General features: G+C 40.2%; 1 protein-coding gene across 4 annotated transcripts in view; it reads left to right on the top strand.

The window, feature by feature from the left end:
• ZMIZ1 (zinc finger MIZ-type containing 1) overlaps positions 1 to 26,190 on the top strand; it is a 224,665-nt gene that overhangs the window by 63,444 nt on the left and 135,031 nt on the right. For all 4 annotated transcript variants that reach the window (XM_063434176.1, XM_063434177.1, XM_063434174.1 and 1 more), the window contains exon 2: positions 5,000 to 5,102. The gene's annotated coding sequence lies outside the window, so the exon portion shown is untranslated. The remainder of the gene's footprint in view (positions 1 to 4,999; positions 5,103 to 26,190) is intronic.

The following is a 26,190-nucleotide window of genomic DNA, read 5'->3' as shown; positions in this document are numbered from 1 at the left end:
AGGCAAACCCAAGTCTAGCTGCAGAGTTCATGGGAGTTCTTTACAAGCTCAGGTGTCTAGCTCTACCACCAAGTGGACTTTTTATTTTACTTGGCAGGTCTCCAAGTTCCAAGAGAATTTACCCCCACCCCCGTGGTGGACCTGGTTTAACTTAAGTGAATAGCTAAGGTTGCAGTTCTCAGGTTGTTACTGAAGAATTCACACCCATGGGTGAACTCAGGCCAACGTTAATGCATAGACTTGATCTATTCACTGAAGTCACTGGTATTTGTCCATCTCCGGTTATAGATGTTTGCTTGTGTGCAAGCAGTTTGTGCAAGTTGTGTATATCCTGAATGGTGGCCAGTAATGCGTACATACAGAGTTCCTCATTTTTCTGCTTGACAGGGAGTTTTATGGCCTGATTGGGCTCTGCTTCCCTCAGTGAATCTTTGCTTTGTTTCCACCTCTCTCCAGAGCTTGCTGGCCAGTGGGGCAAGGAATCCTCACAGAGATGTGTGTTGTCTGACACTTGAGCTGGCTCCAGAACATTTTCCCAGCTAACTGTGAATCAAGCACTCCTATTTATTAATCTGCTGCCCTGTTTATTTTCTCAGCGCAGGGCTGTGTGCTGAAGCAGCCAGCAAGGCAGCATCCGATTTCACAGAATTTATGTTAACCCCAGAGGTACTGCAGTCAGAGAGCTGTCTGTTTTCCGTTTCTTTCTATATTTTCTAGTGTTTCAGTTTACAAAATACAATAAAAAAATGTTGTGTCCTACTTTCAGATCTTTTTGAAATATATCTTAAAACACCACGCCGGGGGGATGCTAAGGTAGCTCCCTATCTATCTGTCCCATGATGCTTTGCCAGTCAAAGGATAGCAAGAAAATTAATAAATGGCAGAAGATTAATTGAGGCCTACACAGCATAGAACAGTCCTACGGCTTTTTGTTTTCCTTTTTCAATCAGTAATTTGCCAGTGAAAGTATCCACGGTCTCACTGCATTATTTCCTATCTACTGTTGTCTTTCTCTTACTGAAATCCACCCTCCACCTCCTCCCCCCCCCCCCCCTTATTTTGGTTGAAGGCGAGCCCACCACTCCACCACTGTAATATGAATATTATTTTATTCTCCTTTCTCTTACCCACCGCCATCTCGTCTGCATTGGCTGTCAGCCAGTATTGATTGGCGCCCACCCCGCTGGAGGTAACAGATGTCAGGAGTGATAGATTACGGGTCGTTCCTTTTAATTTCAATGCCCCCAGATCACAGCTTTGAGGCTAATTCTTTTCAATGTCAGGATCACTCTTCTGTCACCCCCATCTCGCTTAACCCCCGTGCTGTCAAGCTCCTTCTGAGCTATATTCATCACAGTCTGAAATTAAGATTCAACATTCTCTTGTTCTGGAAATGGAACCTTATTGATGAACTGTGCTATAAGGTAAAGCAACCAAAATACTCCCTGTTCGTGGTTGTTGAATCGGTTTGTAATCCAGCAATATATTTTACTTGATACAGTGGACAGTTACATCGAATTTAATTTATAGAGTGGCTGTAGCCATCTTCTGCAAACACAGAATGGCTTAAAATGATCACAGACTTTCTGTTGCACTCAGGCCTAACTGTATGCTTTTAACATTTACCACATCTCCCGTATAGCTGTCTTTTGAATCCACTTCTCACTTGACAAATGAGTGAAAATATTTTTTTATGTTCTTCTGCTCTGATATAAAAACCTGATTCGTATGTTCCTGTGACAGCGGTTGTTCCACTGCACACTCGCACAGGTCTAGTTACATTGTGTGACGTATGAATGGTTAGTGATGCACAAACCAGCAGTAAATTGACCTTGGACGTTTCTGCCATTAAAGTGAGTCATATGTTCCATCCAATCTTGTCTACTGAATCTATAAAATGAGTGGCATGTTTGACCTCTTCTGAGTAGGGAATGCTGCGTAGATCTACTGACAATACCTGCCTGACGCTGATCAGAACAGGGAAATCCTGCCTGTTATTCCGATCTCCTCTCTTTTCCTCTTGCGAAATAAAGGAGAGTGTTTATTTTTTTGGTACCATGTAACTTTTGCCTAGGACTGTCCTCTTCTTGTCCCCAGGGGGCAAGTACCGGTAGATATCAGAAGTTCAGCCACCATAATAACCTTTGATGAGCGGTGGTTAAGCTTGTCAAAACCTGAGCACCAATGGAATTTTAGTTTCATAAACAGTTGCTTAGGACTAAATGTCGCTGTACTTTAAAATAATCTTTCGTGGTTCCTTGATTCCCTTATGGATAGTGTCCATATTATTTGAGCTTCAGCAACATTGTTTGAAATAAAAATCTCTGGAGCATTTTCTAGTTTGGATCACTGTGTACTGACTGCGTGAAGCAGCTGACTGTTGCAACACAAGCCCAAAAGGGCACGGCAATGTGTTTTTTGGCACCATTTTTGAAGCCAAGGGCTGCTTAGCACTGGTATTACATGACCTTCCTGTTACAGCTACGGCCTTGCCTAGTTAGGAGCACAGGGAGTGCATTTGTCAGCTATCATACTTTATGATATTTACCTTGTCGCAATTAAATCAAGTCATCTTTGGCTCCCAACTTAACCTGTATTGAGGAATTTGACTGACAGCAGAGAGGACTGTCAGTCTCTGCTCTTTGTCTGTAATTTATTCTGTCTCATTTTACTTATACCATCTAATCCACATGGAGAAGAAGAAAATTGTAGCATTTGCGCTACCTTTGCAGCTGCAATTAATTTCATTATTCTTTCTCTGGGGAATTCTAATAAAATCTCTGGATCTTTTGTTGCTATACTGTCACTGTATTGATACGATCATACATGTATGTGTCTTGCAAGCCTTGATGCCTAGTTCAACATTGTATACATTTAAAAGGCTGCGCTTCGGAGCAGACAATGAATACATGGTGTTGTAATACAGATTTTGCGCTGTATAAATACTTTTTAATAAATATTCTTTAGTTTTGATGTGTGGGAGAAGAATGCGAATAGAAATATTTGTATTACAAATTTGTTTATAACAGAAATTTAAAAACCAGGAGTGACATAATCACACACATTAAAATAAAACAAGTAATGTTAAGCAATTTAACCCCTTAAGGACACATGACATGTGGGACATGTCATGATTCCCTTTTATTCCTGAAGTTTGGTCCTTAAGGGGTTAAAGAACTATATATAGAGACCGACAATATCAATCAGCATAATAATGTTATGGGACCCTTTTTTCCCCCCATAAATAAGAAAAACCTGAAACATAACAAAACAAATCATATATCTAATGATATTAAAAATTATGTTTTCATTCCTTGTGCTCTTAATAAAAGCCCCACACCCAGGAGCTAAATGCTAGTTTGTGGAATTGTATTTTTAAAATATCCTAAAACTTTATAATATTCTTGTTTTATTTATATGTAATTACTTTAGAGTTACATATGCTCTTTTTTTCAGATTTTTCATTGTTTTGTGTTTTTCTTGTACTGGTATGTAAGAAAACAATCATTACATGTGGTCCGATATTAGAGTAATGGTCACCATTACGTGGCTGTCCAAGTGTTCTTGGACATTTTTCCAAGGCAACTGCCGTTTTTGAGATTTGTAGTTTAACAGCTGCTGGCGAGCTAACAGTTATAAAAGGATGATTTTGAGAGTCCGTACGTTCTCATTGGGACTCTGATCACCTGTTTTTACTGCATTTATTATACCTGTAACTTGAAAATCTGATTACAATATTGCATGTGCATCGATAGCTGGGCATGGCTCACTGCATTTTATCGCTCCTGGAAATTTCCACTATTGTAAAAAAATATATTTTTAAATGTTACAAATATTCTCCTCCTAACTTCAAGTTGCCCTTGTTTAGAAAAGCTTCAGAATTTTTTTTTTCACCGTATATTATCTTAATGTATGTGAAATAACAGGATTTGTTCCATGTAACCAATAACATTTAATGTATGCTTTGTGCAAACTCAACAGCTAATGTATAGATCAATGATTGTCACCAAAGTGAGAATTCTAGATAAATTTTAAATTTAAGGCCAAAATAGCTGAACTAGAAAAACCCTCTCAGTCTGCTATAGTTCTAGTTTGGCACTTTGAATTCTCACTTTAGTGTTTTTAGCAATTCTTAGTGTGCATCTGTATTCTCCATTGTGAGACCACGCAAATGCATGTTTATTCAGTGCATCCACTGCAGTCAACGCTGTGCAGAAAGTATTGCGATAGTTTGAGCACTATGTTTCCATCCAGATTTTTACAGCGCATTAAAAACACAAACCCTGGACAATGTATAAGGGACATATTATCCTATATAAAGTGGCACTGTCTCATACTTACAATACCGCACATTACCAAAATACGCAATATGTGTTAAGTAAGCTGTTATATTGTAAGAAACTCAGCATATTGTAAGAAGCAGCATGCCTCTAGCATTTAAGGAAGTCTGTGCAGTGTGTATAGTTTAATATTGCCATCCGACAGCATGGTGGAGTAAAAAAAAAAAAGGGGGTGGGAGAGTTGGAGAGACGTTATCTGGACCTTGACCCCCAAAAGCACAAAGTCAGTCTGCTAAATTAGTCCAGATGAATTAACTTAAAAAAATAAAAAGTACAACAATGTTTTCTGGTTCTTAATGAATATCTCAGCTCATGCTTTATAGATTTTTTTTTTCTCTCCATGCAGCGCATGTGGATTAAGTAAAAATGACAGGGTAATCCGTGATTACTCAAGCTATGGTGATGCTGGGATAGCCTTAAAACGCGTACAGTGGAGTTCCTTGATGTCTGGAGCTCAGTAAACATGACTTTTGAGGCCTCTCAATGCCTTTTCTGATAGCTAACAGGCTGAGCCTTCTGTGCATCATATTAAATGTCACACTTAATTTTGTACGTATCAATGCCCATATAATATTTTAAATTGTATTTAAAAAAAAATAAAAATTGTCATTTTGAATTGTAAATTAATGTTAATACTTTCTCTGTTTTCTTTTGTGTAGGAGCCGGTGTTAGCTTCCTTACTATTGGAAGGTCTACCCCATCCATGCAGCACTGAACAGACATGAACGAGCACTGACCCTGACACCCACAGGCACATAAAAGGTAATTTCTTTTACTGATGGCTTATCAGTGTTAATCTGGCCGTTTCCCACCTTTTCTGCCTGTGTAGCTTCTTGTCACATTCTAAAGTATGACTTTTCCAAAGAAGTTTGGGGATTCAAATTGTTGATGTACCTCCTACTTTGTTTTTGGTACTATCGATTAAGTAATGATATGAGAAAAGAACAGAAACAGATTCTACATAAGGTGGACATGTTTGATGAGTGGACAGGGACTAAGAGACATAAGTTAAAACAAATAGCAGAATGGGTGAGGTTTACTACATTTACCCCAAGACCCCCATTAGTACCTCTATGGAAGAACTGGTTCTTTGAGACCTTACCTACTTGGATGAGTACCTTACAGATCTACTCTGTTGGTATTATGTGTCAAAACTGTAGTAAGCATATTGAAATACAATGCTTGGTTCTTGATTTGCTTGTCAGCATAGAGAATTAAAATTATGCCCCTGATCATGCCTTGGAACCGACGTGGTGTGAAAAATATTGAATTGAATGAACATATTAGGAGATTTTTATATACTAGTATTGTCCAATGACAGTGGGAACAATTTTGATTCACCATTACTTCCATGAGTTCTCAAAAGGGTGAATGAGAATTTCAAGCCTTGAATACAAGAGAGCGTCAATGTAAAAGAGGCAAAACAACTTTAGGTTATTTAAGTGGCTTTGCGGTATAGGTCATGCCCAGGGCCGGCGGGTCCATAAGGCGGCACAGGCAGCCGCCATATGGCGCTAGAGCAGAGGAGCGCAAAAATCAGAATCCCCTGCCTTTAGCTGGGGACTCGGATTTTTCAACTCGCCTGTCTCCCTGCAGCCAGCGCAGTGCAGTCAGTGAAGCTAGCCCGCCCCTCCTGATGATGTCAGGAGGAGGGGACGTGACTTCCACTGCTCTACTCCCAGACTCCCCAGCGGAGTGCTGTGGAGTCCTGGAGTAGAGCAGTGGAAATAATGCCACCTCCTCCTGTCATCATCAGGAGGGGCCGGCCAACTGACTTCCCTGGATGCTTTTGTGTGCTGGCCGCTGCTGTCCCACCTGACCACCAGGGACACTTTTTTATTAATTTTTGAGCAACCCCTGCCCTCCCTCTACAGCCCCTGATCCCCCACCCCTCTACAGCCCCTGACCCCCCCTACAGCCACTGACCCCCCCCCACCCCTCTACAACCACTGACCCCCTACCCCTCTACAGCCACTGGCCCCCCACCCCTCTACAACCCCTGACTCCTCCCTCTACAGCCCCTGACCCCCCCCCCTCTTCAGCCACTGACCCCCCCTCTACAGCCCCTGACCCCCCTCTACTGCCCCTGCCCCCTAGAGCTCCTGACCCCCCTTTACAGTCCCTACCCCCCCACTCTACAGTCCCTGTCACCCCCCTACAGCCCCTGTTCCCCCTCTACAGCCTCTGCCCCTGCTTTCTATAGCCCCTGCCCCCTTCTATAGCCCCCGCCGCTGTGCCCGCACCACTGCCTCCTTTCTATACCCCCTGTGCCCCACGTCTATAGCCCCTGTGCCCCTCTCTATAGTCCATGATGACCAGGGATAAGGTGGTCTCAGTCCCTGTGCCCCCATAAAGCCCTTTACAGCCCCTGCATCCCCCTCTGCAGCCCCTGCCCCCTCTTTCTACAGCCCCGCTCCTCCTTTCTATAGCCCCTGTGCACCCTCCCAACCCCGGTGCCTCCATACAGCCCCTGTGTCCCCCTCTATGGCCCCACCTCTGCCACTGTGCCCTCTTCTACAGCCCCTGTGCCCCTCCACTACAGCCTCTGTGTCCCCCCACCACAGCCCCTGTGTCTCCCTCTCTACAGCCCCTGCCCCCCCTCTTTAGAGCCCCTGTCCCCCCCCCCCCTCAACAGCCCCTGTGTCCCTCCCCATACAGCCCCTGTGCCCCATCTACAGCCCCTATGGCCCCACCATAGCCACTGTGTCCTCTTTTATAGCCCTTATGTGTCCTCCTGTGCCCCCCCTTCTACATCTCCTGTACCCCTACCTCAACCCCTGCCTCCCTCTACAGTCCCTGTGTCCCCCCTCTACATCTCTTGCCCCCCTTCTACAGTCCCTCCCCCCCCATACAGCCCCTGTCCCCACAACTCAACCCCTGCCCACCTTCTAAAGCCCCTGCTCCCCCTACAGTCCCTAACTCCGGTGCTACACCTCCCTCCAACTACAGCCTCTATCCCCCCACATGCAGCCCGTATCCTCTACTACAGACACTAACGGTGTCTGTATGTCTGTGTGTGTGTGTGTGTATGACTGGAAAAATAGACAAACAGATGCTGGGGTAAGTAAGAGATACACAAGGGGTTAAGAGGCACACAATTGGGTATAAGACACACTAAAGGGATAAAATACACCAAAGGGGGTTATGAGATACACAGGTAAAGATGAATTTTTTGAGGGGGGGCAGCAAAATGCATCTTCGCCTTTTGTAGCCAACAATTATTGCACCTGCTCATGCCCCTGTACAATTCTTTTTCATTTACGAGTTAAATCACTTTGTTTATGCTACAGTAACCACTCCACTGGCTCATACAACCCTTAATACATTTCCTGAAAAAGAGTTTAACCCCTTAAGGACCAAACTTCTGGAATAAAAGGGAATCATGACATGTCACACACGTCATGTGTCCTTAAGGGGTTAAAGGGACACTATAGTCACCAAAACAACTTTAGCTTAAGGAAGCAGTTTTAGTGTATAGATCATGATCCTGCAGTCTCACTGCTCAAATCTCTGCAATTTAGGAGTTAAATTCCTATTGTTTTGTCTATGCAGTCCTAGTCACACCTTCCCTGGCTGTGACTCATACACCATGCATGGAAAAAAAGTGGTTTCACTTTCAATTTGATGTAACTTACTTTAAAAGTCCTTATTGCCTGCTCTCTAAACTGAACTTTAATCATACACAGGATGCCTCTGTGGGGTCTAGCAAGCTACAAACAGTGCAGGGAATAATACATTTTAAATTAAATAGAATTTGAAAAGAAGGAAGTATAAATATTAGCTGACTCGTTACAGGAAGTGTTTAGGAAGGCTGTGCAAGTCACATGCAGGGAGGTGTGACTAAAGTGCATAAACAAAGTGATTTAACTCCTAAATGGCAGAGAATTGAGCAGTGACACTGCAGGGAAATGATCTATACATCATAACTGCTTCAATAAGCTAAAGTTGTTTTGGTGAAGATAGTGTCCCTTTAATGTTTTAAATCCCTTATTATATTATGTGTAATTCAGAAGTTCTTTTCGCGTGCTCTGATAATTGCATGCTAGAGCAACAGCCTCCTGTGTGTGCTTAAAGTTCTATTAACACAGCAGATAAGACCTTCTAAAGTAAAAACACTGGGCTGTAAAAAATGCTACATTTTATCATGGAGAAACCGCTAGGGGATGTGTGGCTAGTGGTTTACGTCATGATTGGCAGATGATTGAACAGTGAAACTACAGGTGCGTGATCTGTATACCAAAAATGCTTCATTAAGTTGCATTGGTGCTTAGTGCGCCTTAAAAGTGCTGTACAGCAGATTTACAATCATGCGTATTGCAGATTTCTGGAATAGTCTGCTTTGTTGGAAGTTGAGAGGCGACCTGAATCATGTTAGGAGTACACAAATGATCAGGCATTTTGGCTTATAAATATAGAAATTTTGATAGAAATTGAGTGATGTGTTTATATTGTACAGTGAGCTGTATGCATATAAAAGCATCAAGTATCTGGACTGTTCCTTGCAATTAGGTTTTTCATTTCTTTTCCTAGAGAAGTGTTTCTTCTCCCTGTTATGTAAGACATTGGCAGCTATATAATCTTGCCTTTTTTTTGTATGCATTTGCGTTCTGTGCCACCTTGCCATACCTGCTCCCTTGCCCTGTTATTAACTTTGAAAGGGTGTAATTCTACATAGCACTTTGCTCCTCAAAATACTTTACATTTCCCAGTGCTACCTCTTTTGTGATGAAAGTGTCTCATTATGGCACCCGTTCTTGTGTCATAGCAGGTATGGTAATTTCATTTTGCCTCCAAAAAATTATATACATACAGCTGACGTCATTCCATAATACCAATATCTCTACATACTGACTCCCCCCAATAATTTTGTGTTGTTTTCACTTGTCATTAATAAATATACATTTCCAGGTAGGATTACCCCCTCCCACCCTCCCTCACTAGAGATATGTGAAAGCCCAAGTTTGATCCATTCTTAACGTTATTTGTTAACGCTGTTGTTTACTCACTGTAGCACATTTGGCTGTGAACAGAGGCAGTGGATGTTGTTCGTTTTTGGAATTGTTTCTCAAAGAGTGGGAGAAGGAATGGAAACATATCCTTAGTTGTTTCAGATATCTGTTGTGAAATCAGGTGAGGATAAGGAGCAGATGCAAGCATGTCCTCAGCATCAGAGTCAGCGGACAAGAGTTACTGATTAGCTGAGAGCATCAGCCAGCCTTTTCACTGAAATTCTTATGGTGCCCCAAGTGTTCCTTTAACCCCTTAAGGACCAAACTTCTGGAATAAAAGGGAATCATGACATGTCACACACGTCATGTGTCCTTAAGGGGTTAAAGGGACTCTATAGTCACCAGAACAACTACAGCTTATTGAATTTGTTCTGGTGAGTAGAATCATTACCTTCAGACTTTTTGCTGTAAACGCTGTCTTTTCAGAGAAAATACAGTGTTTACATTACAGCCTAGTGATAACTTCACTTGCCACTCCTCAGATGGCTGTTAGAGATCCTTCCTAGGTCATGGCTGCCAAAAATGCATCCAAACATTCATTGTCTCCTCCCTCTGCATGCAGACACTGAACTTTCCTCATAGAGATTCATTGATTCAATTCATCGCTATGAGGAGATGCTGATTGGCCAGGGCTGTATTTGAATCATGCTGGCTCTGCCCCTCATCTGCCTCTGTCAGTCTCAGCCAATCCTATGGGGAACATTGTGATTGGATCAGGCTACCACTTCTGATGATGTCAGCAGACTGCTTGTTTTTCGGAGTCTAACAGCATGCAGATTTACAGCTTCAGGCTTGAATACAGTAAGATTTTTTTTATATTTATGGAGGCATGAGGGGCCAGGGGGGCTAGATGGTGGTTTTAACACTATAGGGTCAGGAATACATGTTTGTGTTCCTGACCCTATAGTGATCCTTTAAAAGTGTTTATTATATATAGTAAGTTTCCATTGGTTGGAAGATGAAATATATTGCTGTATCAGTTTCAATTTAAATCATTCCTTTGAAAAAATGCTTTATATTTAGTTTTTTGTTTTTTAAATATTCCCTATGATAAATGTATGCTTAAAGTACTTTACTATTAAAAATGAAATTATTTTCTAATCCCCCACCCCCTCTTCCTTACTATCACTTGACCTGTAAGGCTGTGTACATCTAAATATAACACGCAGTGCTGTGTCATGGGTAAAAACAGACTACAGAATGTGGAGATGCCACACAACATTTGTCGGATGTTAATTCAGTTGGCGTTTATGTCACACCAGGACAAGGTTTTCCTGTAAGCTGTCGTGAACAGGCTTAACTGACCATAGAGTTTATTTTTGTTTATGGTGGTCTCATATCTATGCAATGACCTCTGAAATTGGAGGCTGTGATTTCAAGTAACAAAACCATTCTTTGTAAATAGGAATTTCTGCTTCATACCTAGTCTGTAAGCTCATAAATGTTTAATAATTAAGCAACAGTTATGCCCCCCCCCCCCCCCCCCCCCACCGGAACACTACAATGGCTGTTGTCACTTTAAGACATTAACTCTTTCTGCCTTAAAGGCAATTTGTGTAATGACAATTATTACATTACTTACTTGTTGTTATCCACTATCTTTATTTATATAATATATATTTCTCCTTCTCAAAAATGAAGGTTCAGAAGCTCCAGGGTGTAGATCCATTCAGGCCATGTCTGGAACTGGCAAATGCTGTGACAGTGCGTTCTTTCCCCAGAAAATTAATTCTGTCGTAAGAACATTCTCCTAACGGGAACATTCTGTTTTCCTGCTGAGCTGTGTGTGTGTACACATGGCATATGTTTTGTAAGAGAGAAAAATGATTACTGTACCACCGCTCTTAATCATACGTGTGCTAAATCTATATTAAAGCAGGGTGGGTACATATTAATTTATTTACAAATACTCTATGCACACGTGAGATAGGTTTGTCTACCCATATAGTATACAGATTGATATGGACTTTGAATTTAGAAAAGTTTATTCAGCCATGCTGAAATTACCCTATTTCCATCCCAAGTAGGTCTTTGTCATACTTAACGTCCAACCATTTTTACATAGAACTCTTAGATTTGACTGCAAAACAACATATCTTTAGACTTATAACCTGTTGTCTGGGCACAGTATTTTCAAATTCATATTTATCAGGTTCTCCTAGAATTTTCTCCTAGAATTTTCTTGACAGGCAAGTGTCCACCGACAGACATCATGATTCAGACATTATACTGCATTTCTGCAGGTACCCATAGCAATGATTTAAATACTGCTTGTTAAATCTAAGCATGGATTGTGATCTAAAATTATTAATGGCCAGAAACCAAACATAGACTGTACCGTTTTAACCATTTGGATCTCATCAGCATTGCGCTGGTTCTGGTCTAGAAGTCCTCTCTGTTGGCAAATAACATAACAAAAGTAATAAATAAGTTGCTGAGACCAGACACATTAAAACTCTCCAATGGTTTATGGATATCGAAAATTTGCTGTTGGGCATCATCCCAAGAAGGTCCTAGGCACAATAATTCAAAGTAATAAACAACAGTCCCTAACTGTGTAGTGTTAACCCCACTGAAAAAGTTACCCCGAATAGCAAATATTTTACGTTATAAAGAACCTACAGGTGACAGACACACTTAGTTTTAGGCTTTGCATTCTGCTAGAATGTTCCTGTTTATGAAGCTGGTATAGATAATGCTATGATTTTATGAGTGGCCATTTTGTTTTACATCCAATAAGGTAAACATTTACTAAAAAAAAAGAACTTGGTTGTGGCCACATTGGCGATAATAAGAAAAGATTCTCTGAAAGCTGTTGATCCAGAATTTTTTCAATGGAAAGAAATCTTTCAGTGTATCCTTTAGCCTTTTATTTTCATCTTAGCCTCTGCAGAGTCATCAGTCAGTAGTTTTGTAGTGTACTAAATTTACAACGCTATAGAACATGCGCCATTTAGCTTTCATCAGTCATTTGATAAAGCCTAAATTGTAAATGCAATTAGAAGGTATCTTTAAAGATCTCGAGAACCTGAGTAATGTAGTGGGATGATTTTTTCTTTCACTTTTCTGTGTATGAAAAGCTTGCGCCTCGCAATAGATTGCGTCCTTTCCTGATCACGAGCTCTGGTCGATTTGGAATTCATGAAGCGTTGCGTGCTCCCTTGTAATGGCTTCTCCTACAGACAATTATTATTATGTTATCCTTACGGTTTTTATTTTTATTGGTATTTGGACTTCATGCAGCTCTGTCTGTATGTACCACTTGTACAGCATACAAATGCTGACCGGATCAATGTACAGAAAGGGAATCGATGTGAGCAAGTACCACAGGTACAGAGGATTTTTAACTGTTTGTGTAGAACATGGATATAGGAACACATTTGGGGTTGTATTTTTTTTGTTTCTGGTTCCCTCCTTTCTGGTTATTTCTGAAAATAAATTACTAAAACTAATTCACAAAGTTGTTTTGTGTGTACATATATTGTATCGCTAAATGAGGTATTTTGCCTGTACTAAGAGAGTACAATTTACTAAGAGAGAATAACCACCAATAAGTAGCTAATAATTGGTGGTTGCTCTTGTCTTTCCATGACTTTACACTTTAAATGTAACTGAAGTAACCCTTTAAGGAGAATACTTACAAGAGTTAGAGTAACAGTATCTACAAACCATCCTAACAGCCTGCATTGTCTCAACCTCATATAATGCAGGATTCATTGCTCTCGTCCCACCGAGGATTACATTCCTATCACGTCCTTGTCCGTAACTCTTGGAAAGCTTTAAAGGATATGAAGTCTTGGATAATTTTTAATTCCGAAACCATTCAGGGGCTTTTAATTCTCTTGCTGCATTATCCAAATGTGATTGCAGAAGTGAGCAGGGTGATACCTTTTTATTGGACTAGCAGGATGTGCTTAAAGCAAGCTTTGGCATCAACGACTCTGGAGGAGTGGGGGCTTTAGAATGGCTTCTGTTAATTGTACAGGGCCCAGATGAACTCTTACATGTGTGATGTGTAGAATGGGCTCACATAATGGTGTGATTGTGTAAGTAGCAGTGATTGAGACAAAGCGCCGGAATAAGACATAGACGTTTGGGATATAGACAACAAGATATGAATATGATGTTTGTTGGGACCAATATTTTAAAACCCAGGTTCCTAAAATGTTGATGGTCATCTGCACACAGAATGGGTTTTCAGATGGGTCATTTTGACAGATCTATATATGCAATTTAATGAGTGAGTTATACACTAAAATATAGAGGTTTTTTTTTTCCGAATTAGATCTATCTAAATGAGACATTTGAAATGGACTATTCTACTATGAAATGTAATGTAGAACAAGAACAATATATCTTATTTTACACAGGCTGATTTCTAAATACATTTATTGCAGTTTAAAGACACATTACTGTGCTTACTATCGCTGTGGAGCTCTGTTATAAAGTCAGAAATGCCAACAATATGGAGCTCCTAGAAAAGAGGAACATTAGGATAGAAAAGGGGAAAAGGGGAAAATAGGGACTGTCCCTGCTAAATAGGGACACTTGGGAGGTATGGATTAACCCAGAGCTGAATGTTTTGAGAGTAAGTTCTCTTTGTTTTTCTCGCTAATTGTTTGCAGTTCCCTGTCTATATTTTTGCAACTAAGTTTAATTTATAATTTATCTGGGGGTTAAATTTACAAAATCCTACACCTCTCACTCTGCATAACCCTCTCTATAACAGACATAGCTATAAGGTGATGTAATTCTGGAAAAAGATTTTGGCCTATGGTGTCGGATTTCCAGGCTCCACTATCTGTAGATTTTTATGTATTCCAAGGATTCTAGTTGAGGTGTTTAAGTAGCTGAACTATGTCAGTATATTTCACTACAGCCAGATAATCCATTGAGTCTTTCTCCATGTTATCCTTGGTAAGCAGGGATAAAATAAGGCCACTTGATGCTCTGTGCATTCCTGTATTTCCTTTCTATGTGTTCTCTCAGAAGCTGGTCGAAACCAGTATTAAATGTAAAGGTTGTTGAATAGGTCCTGGCTATCTGGGGGAAGGTTTGTTGGCAAACATTTCATTGAAGACCAGATCTTTTCGGCCGTTGTGTCAGGCTGATTGCTGGTTCAACTGCATGCTATTCTTTAATGGTGGTCTCACAGCCATTAACGCGTTTTCTGTTTTCCTGTGATAACTTTGGCTTGGGGGGGACCTGAGCATATAAAGCACAGTATCCATCACAACAGTGAATCTGTGTGAGGTATCAATGCCTATATTAACACCTTGTCATCAGACCAGCCCAAAATGGTACCACTCCATCCAGATCTGGTCACATTTAAAGGATCAAGTATGCTTAAAAGTTTAGACTTTTAAAAAAAGTTAAAGAGTGACAAAAATTTTGTCTCCAAACTGTTGCAGAAGCACAACTCCTATGATGCTTTTCAGTCCTTGCTTTACACAATTATTGTTGTGCATTTGCACTGTATATTGTTCATTGTTGCAGTTTGTGTCTGTTTAGACTTCCCTACAGCAACATAAAGGTTAACACAAAACTGCAGTAAATTTCTGGGACATATCCTGTCCTGTCTGTGTAACTTCCCTTTTGTGCTTATGCCCTGTGCCCCCCCTCTCCCCTGTGTGTGTGTGTGTGTGAGAGAGAGAAAGGAGAGCTAAATCTCCTGCCTTTCTCTCTCATCCCTCCCCTTCCCTGTAGAAATATGTCAAGTCTGGAAAGAGTACATTTCAAAGTTGTTTTTTTTTTTTTTTTTTCGTGCATGGGGAAGTTAGCTGCATGTGTAATGTATATCATGCTCATAACTCAGCTAATAAATTACTAGAAGGGAGAGGTGGGGGATAGACTGCTACGTTTTATTCAGTGTCACACTATTTCTGGCTGTTACACATTTGCCAGAAAAAAAGTCAGAGCTTGTTAAAGTGGTTACAACTCTTAAGGGTCCAAAGAGTCTGTTTTGTGGGACTTAGGTTAAAAATGTTTCCTGTTCAGCTCACCCCCCCCCTTCCCCCTTCACCTCTGCCAGGGTCTGAGTTTTGAATTGGAGCATTCTCTGACATATCCCAAGTGTATATAAGGTTTCTGTGCGGGCTTTGTGGTAGGGTTTGATTTTGTGACTTCTTTGTGAGTGTGTTAGTTGTCTATATTGTATTTTTATTGTGGGTCTGCTGTCTATCAGTAAATTCTCATGATACATGGTTAAACAATAGTTAAATAAAAAAAATAAAAAAATTAGAGCAACATTTAAGCAAGGTCAGCAGGACTGAGGCATCTAAACTTTTAAGAGGTTATACAATCTAAATTCTATGACCTGTAATGGGTACTGGTTTATTAAATATGTGTGCTTCCAGAGTCAATATTTTGCATGCTGTGTGGCTTGTTAGTATGCATGTTGTTCTTGTTTGCGTTTATAATTATATTCACAAATGTCCTTATGTTAATATAGTGCTTGTTATGTTAAATGTAATTGTAACATCTACATGTCACCATATCTGAATGATTTGTTTCCAAAAGTCCCAGAATGCCATGCAACATATGCAAATAATCACAAAAAAATATTATATTTCCATCCAGCATTTCTGTACATGAACTTTGCAATGATCTGTTGTTCTATGCATTGGCTAATATAGAAGTGAACCAGTGCCAAGCCGTGAACACCTGTTTATTTCTTTGGTGCTCATCAGGATTGCACTGGTTGTGGTTTTGTAATAAACTTAATGGGAGAAGAATATTGTTCTTAAGCACATATTTGTACAATTCCAAACTTCCTGTAGACCTCAGGCACACCTATGAACTTTGTTCACCTTGGCCAGGTACCTAGCCTATAGATAGAAAAGTTGGGGCCTATCCAAAACATAAATTGTGTGCCCATCCATTAAAATAGGTGAGCTGTACATAACAGGGATAAATAACCAGAAGTTCCTCACTAGGGAAAAGGGCATTTTTGTGTGAACATAAATATTCTCTGCATGTGATCTATAATATATATATATGCACACATATATAATATATATTATAGATCACATGCACATATATAATATACATTATAGATCACATGCACACATATATAATAGATCTCATGCACACATATATAATATATATTATAGATCACATGCACACATATATAATATATATTATAGATCACATGCACACATATATAATATACATTATAGATCACATGCACACATATATAATATATTATAGATCACATGCACACATATATAATATACATTATAGATCACATGCACATATATATAATATATATTATAGATCACGTGCACACATATATAATATATATTATAGATCACATGCACACATATATAATATACATTATAGATCACATGCACACATATATAATATATATTATAGATCACATGCACACATATATAATATACATTATAGATCACATGCACACATATATAATATATATTATAGATCACATGCACACATATATAATATATATTATAGATCACATGCACACATATATAATATATATTATAGATCACATGCACACATATATAATATATATTATAGATCACATGCACACATATATAATATATATTATAGATCACATGCACACATATATAATATATATTATAGATCACATGCACATATATAATATACATTATAGATCACATGCACACATATATAATATATATTATAGATCACATGCACACACATATAATATACATTATAGATCACATGCACACATATATAATATATATTATAGATCACATGCACACATATATAATATATATTATAGATCACATGCACACAAATATAATATATATTATAGATCACATGCACACATATATACTATATATTATAGATCACATGCACACATATATAATAAATATTATAGATCACATGCACACATATATAATATCTATATGTTTTAAGCAACTTATTTGACTAGAAACAAATGGCCAGCTGAAACATTTCTGTGTGATCATGCATGCAAATACTGTAAAGCATATTGCACAACCATTTTCCGAAATGGACCCTGATTTACATCTAGAAGTCCTCAGTGTTTTGCACTTGAGAAAATAACCCACAAACTGAATAGTCGTACTGCATGATTTCAAGTGGTGTTCGTACTATTCTGTTTTTTGACTTTTTTCTTCTTCTTTTTTTTTCAAGGTAGGGTGCTTTGAGTAATACCTGCCCTTTTAAACAACATACATCTATAGCAAAAGAGATAAGAGATTCTTGCTAAGAAACTGTTTGAAACTAATGGGAAAGTTACCGTAATAGATTAAATTCTCATTTGAATGCAAGTAGCTACACCTGTCCATATCTAGAAATTTGTAGGAGTTATTTATGGCAGTTTGGGGTTTAGTCTAGTTTTGGGTTAAAGGGACAGGTTGTAGACCCTGCCAAGGAGGGGGGCACCTACATATTACTAGGGACGGGGCACTATGGCATTAGGAATCTACGTTTGTCTTCCTTACACTATAGTGTTCCCTTAAACTGAGCCCGATAATCACACCTTCAGATCATAATTCTCAGTCACACATTGTCTCTGTGTAACTATATATCTATATATCTGCTGTTTTTTCTTCTTCTTCTAAGGAATATTTACTTTTATCCTGTTCAAAAATACATTACGTAGTCTAAACTATGTGGTAAATTAAACTCCAAACATTCAGCTGTCTGTTCTTTCTTGTTCTATGTGTCTGTCTGTCCATCCGGCATAAACGGTTTCCATCTCTGCATGCTCAGATTCATGCAATAGAGAAGATAACATATGTTCAAGTAAGTTCATTATTATATGAACGTCTGGTTGTTTTTGTAAATAAGGTATGCATTTTCATTTTAAAAAATTTCATTTATTTATTTTTTAATTTGGAGATGGTGCATTAACCTATAGATTCCCCTTGATGACGTATATGTCTGCCAACCATCCTTTTCATTTACATTTTTGTTAATTTTGGTGCAAAGAATGGGCAGACATTCTTTAGACACAAATATGTATTGTGTGCTATATGTATATATTATTATTATTTTATTATTTACATAGCACCAGCAAATTTCAAAGCGCTGGACAATGGGTGGACTAACAGACACGTAGTTGTAACCAGACAAATGCTCAATGAGCTTACATGCTAGATCACACCAGCTGTGCCTACAGTGGACACACAGAATTTTCAAACCTGGTGGGATACTTTGATAGTTACCGTATATACTCGAGTATAAGCCGAGTTTTTCAGCACATTTTTTGTGCCGAAAAAAACCAACTCGGCTTATACTCGAGTCAGTGTCTGTATTATGGCAATTTGCATTGCCATAATACAGACTGGGGGGAGAGGGGGCTGGCAGGGAGCTGTAACTTACCTCTCCTGCAGCTCCTGTCAGCTCCCTCCTCCTCCGCGCCATCCATTCAGCACCTCGGTCAGCTCCCAGTGTAAGTCTCGCGAGAGCCGCGGCTCTCGCGAGATTTACAGTGTGAGCTGACAGAAGAGCTGACCGGACGGCGCGGAGGAGGAGGGAGCTGACAGGAGCTGCAGGAGAGGTAAGTTACAGCTCCCTGCCAGCCCCCCTCTCCCCCCACTGAACTACCAATGCCACTGGACCACCAGGGAAGGAGAGCCCCCCACCCTGCCATGTATCAAGCAGGGAGGGGGGACGAAAAAAATATATATTATAATAATAAAATAAAAAAATAATCTAACAAAAAAATAATAATTAATAAAATAAATAAATAATATAACAAAAAAAAGATTAAAATAACAATAATCAAAATGCCCACCCCCCAACACATACACAAACACACACTGCATCACCCACACTCACACTGCATTCATACACACACTGCATTCATACACACACTGCACTCATACACACACACTGCACTCATACACACACACTGCATTCATACACACACTGCATTCATACACACACTGCACTCATACACACACTGCACTCATACACACACACTGCACTCATACACACACTGCACTCATACACACACTGCTCTCATACACACACACTGCATTCATACACACACTGCATTCATACACACACTGCACTCATACACACACTGCACTCATACACACACACTGCACTCATACACACACTGCTCTCATACACACACACTGCATTCATACACACACTGCTCTCATACACACACACTGCTCTCATACACACACACTGCATTCACACACACACACACACACTGCATTCACACACACACACACTGCACTCATACACACACTGCATTCATACACACACTGCACTCATACACACACACTGCACTCATACACACACACTGCATTCACACACACGCACTGCACTTATGCACACGCACTGCACTCATACACACACACGCACTGCACTCATACACACACACGCACTGCACTCATACACACACACGCACTGCACTCATACACACACGCACTGCACTCATACGCACACACACTGCACTCATACGCACACACTGCACTCATATGCACACACTGCATTCATTATATACACACACTGTAAATAAATATTCTATTAATACACGGTAATTTTTTTATGATCTAATTTTATTTAGAAATTTACCAGTAGCTGCTGCATTTCCCACCCTAGTCTTATACTCGAGTCAATACGTTTTCCCAGTTTTGGGGGGTAAAATTAGGGGCCTCGGCTTATATTCGGGTCGGCTTATACTCGAGTATATACGGTACGTAGTTCCTGCAGCTTTTTCTGTCCACTAACACTTTGTTGTGCCTATGGTTACCAAGGCACGTAAGGACATTTTTCCCTTTCACATCTAGGGACCACTGCAATCTGCTACTGTTGCATACTTTCTTTTTTTCTATTTTGACTGTAAAAGACTGAAAATGTTAAATAATCGCAACAAGTAAAAACAATCTTTTTTAAAAAGTCACTGGTATGCAGATCATACTCATTCAGTATTGTTACAAGTGGATGGGCTGTGGTAGGCTAAACAGAAAGCAGACCCATCAGGACATTGTTAGACAGTGAAAATATCAAGTTACTGCCAGGTGTGTGAATCTGTTCGTCAGGTACATTCCTTGCTGTTGGAATGTGGCCTTGGTTGGGGGCTGAGAAAGACTATAGCAATGAAAGCATGCAAGCATTTCAGCTGCATCATGGGAAAAAAAATCTGCTGTGTACTCAAGTGTAGAGGGAAAAAAAAAACTACGTAAGACTACTTAAAGTATGCACGCATGTGTGTGTGCATATGAAGAAAAATATATGTAGGCGTAAATGCGTATTCGTAATATGTATTGTGTTTAGTCGTGCAAATACTGTTGCTAGAAAATAGCGTAAATCTCCAGGTTTGATTTGGCCATGAAGTGAGCATCAGTCTAGTGGCACAAATCACGGGGTGATTACTGGGTACTTGTGATGAGCAGGCAGGAGCAAGCTGTGGCAAAGAAGTTGTTAAATTGCAAAAGGCAGCACTTTTGGGCCACGTCTGTTCTGGGGGAGGTGGTGTGGTGTCAGGCACTTGTTAAGAGAAGGTAAAAAGGGCTGCAGCTGTCTTTTTCTCTACAAGAGGCTTTTGCATTATGAAGCAAGGAGGGAGGGTGGGTTGGGCAACTGGGTTGCCTGCAGGTGCCACACAATAGAGCCTGCTGAAGGGCATTGTGGCATTTCACTGTATCCAAGGGATCCCCATCTGCCAGTTTATGGTGTCTTCCTGAGAAATGGACAAAAAAAATCATACCTGTACCACTAATAAGTTATTAGTTCAGCCGTCATATAGTATGTACTTGAGACTTATAGTACGTGATCTACAAGACTCTTTTTACTGAGATTGTTGTCTGGGAAGTTCATCATTGTTCAGGGTGAAAGACGAAACTTCACAAACTCCCTCCCTACTCTCTCCCCCTGTCCCCACCACTATGAGCCACATCCCCTACAGATGGCCCCATTGCAGCTGCACTAATCCCCATATAAAAACAAAGCCTTTGGGGTCCTTTGGAGGGGTTTCCTTCAGAACTGAGACTTTTTTTTTCTTTCTTTCTTTTTTTCTTTCTTTCTTGGAATTATGTGCCGAGACTCTGAGCGTCTGCTCGCTTCCTATCTGGCACTATGTATCAACAATAGCAAGCAAAGTATTTTAATATGGGAGCAGAGTTCTGAAGAATGCCTCTTCCCTGCAAAGTCCACATACATCCTTCTTGTAAGGGATAAGGTGATAAATAAGGTTTGCTCGAGGGGTTATGGTGGCTGATTCCTGAAACATCTTCTGCGCCTCATTAAAATATATTGACCTTGGGAGGTTTTGTCATCCATACAACCTTGTGAATCATTCTGAGGAGTGGTGACAAAACCAACGTCTGTTGTTAATAAAGCTTCAACATTTTGTACAGTGCTGTACTGTAGAACAGTATTACAAAGAAGGTAATGTGCAGAACAACAGCACATGAACCCCCAAGATAATGAGTGCTAGCACCACACAACACATGTTGTGAAAGCAGTTCTGTCTAAATCGTAAGATGTTCTCTTAAAGGAACACTCCAGACACCAAAAAACTTCATCTAAATTATGTTGTTATGGTGCCAGGCAGCCCTTGGAGGCACTCTTACCTCAAAGGGTTGACCGTTCTCAAACAGTTTAACCCCCAAAGTTGCCTCCAATGCCGCTCTCCACTCCCCCCAGCGGCTTCCGGCTTGTAAATTTTTAGATTCAGGAAGTGCAGAGTGCCGCTGGGCAGGGGCGCCTCTGCTTGGCTAAGTCATCTGATGCTCTCAGACAGTCCGTGACTGCCTATTCACTAACCTGGTTTGCAAAAGGTACATTTTCCTGAATCAGAAAATTCAGAAGCCGTCGGGCGGGAGTGGAGACCGGCGCTGGAGGCAACTTAGGGGTTAAACTTTTGAGACCCCCTCCAGGGGTCTCTTGGCACCTTAACAACTTCATTTAGATGTCAGTCATTTTGATGCTTGGAGTGTCCCTTTAACAAATACAAGCGCAGGTTTTCAATCAAGAAATCTGGGCACTGCCTCAAACTGTGTCCTGCATAAGTAATTGTAAGTTCTATTTCATCAGATTCACAAGGAAATTTATTTTGGGAGCAGGACATAGTAATTTGTTTCAATGTTTACAGCAGTTAAAAAAAATAAAAAATAAATCCTATGCGCTTCATTTCTCAGTCTCTCTGTTGCCAGGTAACAGAAATTGTCACTTTCACTTTCATCATGGGTCCTGAGAATGAACTCAGTCAGGCCATTGGATCTCCTGATGGAGCCTCATGATGACTGCATTGGTTCATCATACCTTTATTTTTTCAATGAGGAAAAGTTATTGCGTATTTGTAAAGTCTACGAGCCAGGATAAAGCCAAATTGGAGCCAGCTTTACAGTATAAGATCCAGGGAAGACTTGTATCTATAAAGGACTCCAGTCTATTCTGTCAGTGTCTATCTGATGACAGCGCTAATGATTTTCCAGGCTAATGATATCAGAACAAGTGTACATGATCAGTATGTTTTATTTACATCTGATCAGTGTGTGTGTGTGTGTGTGTGTGTGTGTGTGTGTGTGTGTTTTGTAGGAAGCTTAGTTTGTCTGCCAATAATGTGAGGCTGCCACAGAGCGACAAGCATTTGTCCCAGCAGCAATACATGCTCATCCAAGCTAAAGAAATTGATTTTTAACTCTCAAAGCACGCTATTTTAATGGCGATTCTTGCCTTGATTATCAGGCGTAGCTATAGTATCCAGGCTTTGTTGCCTTTTTTAAAAGGTGGTTTTCTACCTGGAATCTTTCTGCTGCTTACTAACTGACTGGGTGAGGGGAATATTTCTGTCTCCCTAATGATTGACAGAAAGTGTGCCAAGAATATTCTCATCTCCCACAGAATGTCCATGCCTCTCTAATGGTTGATTGAGAGTAGCTTGGAATATTCCTAAATTCCCAAATTATTACCAGAAGGGATACCCTCTTTATTATTGAGATTTTGTTTTGTTTCCTCTTGTGATACCACTTGACAAACACTAAAACCCAATAAAGTATTTCAGTGTTGGAAAGAAAATATACGGTTTGTATTGATTAAAATGGCTGAGGGCTTACCTAGGAAACACAGTTTACGGACGACTCATAATCCGACTTTTGCAAATAATTGTAAGGAGCGGCTGAAGAAGTGTATAAAGATGCTCAAGTGAAAAAGGGAAATTTTATACAGCCTGTTGTACTGGTTATGATGTCAAAGGTACATTGGCCCAGTCACAAACATTTTGCTTCCCTTACCTGAGTCGCTGCCGGGCTCCAATGCTTCCTGGCTGCTGCCATTCATTGGCTGGGAGCGTCAACTAACTGCCTCTCTCAGCCATTGGCTGATATTCTGTGCAACGAAAGTTCTACAGAATTGACATTAGTTAGACAGAAACTCTAGTTCAGGGCGGATTGATGACTCTCTAATGATGCTGTGGGAGGTGGTGTTAAACGTCTGGCAGCAGAGGGGTTAAACTCCCTATGTGTAGTGTTTCAAAGCAAAAAGCTGCACATACAGACTCCAGGCACCATAACCACTTCAAATCACCAAAGTAGTCATGATGCTTTAGCATTACCCTTCCGTTTTGAATTGTTTGCAAAGTGAAGGCAGATTTAATACAGAGTACAACTGTATGAACCTATCTGTTAAATCTTTCTCCTTTTTTGTTACGTTTTAGAACGAATGTCTGTTCTTTACCAGAAAGGATTAGACTTGTAAATTTGATTTCTGCTAATCTGCCCTGTTTGCTGTATCTGTTTGCCTGCTTGACTAATGACGTTTCATAATCGCTGCTCAAACAATGCACACCTGTAGCTTGAAGACCTTGCAGCCTTATTATAAAATAAATAAAAATACTGGATTAAGAGGATAGCATTTGGAAGAATATTATAACCAGGTCACTGTTTTCAAAAATATGACCTACTATACGCATGTCTGTTATCCTTAGGAACATCAAGAAACACAAAGAAAAACGTGTCCAATGTTTACTCTTGTGTTGTTTATGGGTAAAGGAACACTAAATTGTTAGGGATGTAAAACTGTATTCCTAACACTTAAGTGTCTCTCTGCCTCTGTGGTCCCCCCACTCAGCCATGAAAGTGTTAAATAACCCCCGATTTCAGTGCAGAGGTCCTGCGGAGCTGGGTCAGGCTCCTTCGTCTTCACTCAATGAGGGGAACCTAATGAGCATGTACGGCAAGAGCCGCGCACACATTTGGCCTTCCCCATAGGAAAACATTGACTCAGTACTTTCCTATAAGGATTTAGACGACGCTAGATGGTAGACAGCTACTGGAGGCAGTCTTAGCTCTTTAATGGAAACATTGCAGGTTTCTCTGAAACTGCAATGTTATACAATGCAGGGCTAATGGGACAGTAACACTGCATCCAGTCCACTTAAATGAGATGATTGGGACAACTGCAAGTAAAGGTTTCACGGTATATCTCAGGAGGCTCAAAGGGCTGCTGATGGGCTATATAATATATTTTTCTAGTACGTTCCCTGTAATAATACTTTGACAGCAAATATTGAATCTTATAAAAATGTAGAATCTGATACCCTGTGTATGGGGTTAGATTTGTAGCAAGCCAAACATTGCTATTTTTTAATATGTATTTATATATAACTATATTATATCTCCAGGACATTCTGCAGAGTCGCATTAATGAAATAAACAAACGTTTATACTGAAACATTACTCAAAATATAATATACATGTGATGCTGGAGGATCCTGCTTTGGCAAGCTTGCCTTCTAGTGTGAGGTTGTGGTAATAAACAGATGGTACGGGAAGATCCATTGGAGAATAAAAAAAAAAAAAAATCATTGGATAAATTAGATTGCTCAGGTGGTAGCCAGGCGCAGCAGTTGGTCACCTTCAAAAATCTGTGTAGCTCATTATTGCAGGGGAACATGATAAGTTTCTCTGTTCATGGGGATTTTCTAAGAGGCTCTCAATCTGGAATGCAACTGGTAGTGTTACAGAATGGGGTACATAATTCTAGAGGACAGTTTCAGCAGGAGGCAATGCACTGTTAAGTATTATACCCACACATTTCTACCTGTGTTATGCCAAAGGTTGTCTAGGGCCCACCCTGTCCTTCCTAGGCACCCTTTAAAAAAAAAAAAAAACAAAAGTTATTTTAAGGCATACAGCTGGGGTTGGCAACCTTGAGTTCTTTCAGCACTCACGATGTTGTGAACTACATCTACCATAATGCTTTTAGAGCCATACAGCTGGCACAGCATCAGGGGAGATGTAGACCACAACATCTGGAGTACCGAAAGTTGCCAACACCTGCCATATGGGAGTGTGGTTCAAGGGAGTCCAAAGTGTGTGTGTGTGTGTGTGGGGGGGGGGGGGGGGGGGGGTTTGCTAGTTAAAATACCCAGATCAGCATGATTATTTCTTATTTTATATTTAATTTTTTTGCTTGATGACTATAATCGTCACGTCACAGGATTTTATCTCCATATTTAATAAGTATGTATGATTGTGGTGAGAAAATTTATATTAAAGGGTTGCTCCAAGCCGTGCTCCGATGCTCCTTTGTAGTCCAGTGACGTGCTTCCAGGATCTGTAGGGGTTCAGAAACCGTGCACAGCACAGAACTTAAATTATCCAGCCCAGAACTCTAGTTCCGTGCTGACTGCTGACACCACTGTGACGCTGCCGAAGGTGGAGTTACACTTCCAGCAGCAGAAAGGTTAATCTCTGTATGTGCAGTGTTTCGAAGCGAAACGCTGCACATGCAATCTCCAGGCACCATGACCACAGGAAATCACTGAAGTGGTGAAATCACTTGGAGTAACCCTTTACATGCAGAAATATGAACCTCTTTATGCTGCGCATGCGTGCTTCCATCTTAGTTCCCTGTCAACCATT

This window comes from Pelobates fuscus, chromosome 10 (genome assembly GCF_036172605.1).
Source record: "Pelobates fuscus isolate aPelFus1 chromosome 10, aPelFus1.pri, whole genome shotgun sequence".
NCBI classification, from domain to species: Eukaryota; Metazoa; Chordata; class Amphibia; order Anura; family Pelobatidae; genus Pelobates; species Pelobates fuscus.
The sequence above is the reverse complement of the archived record's forward strand: the minus strand, read 5'-3'. Positions and strand labels throughout refer to the sequence as shown.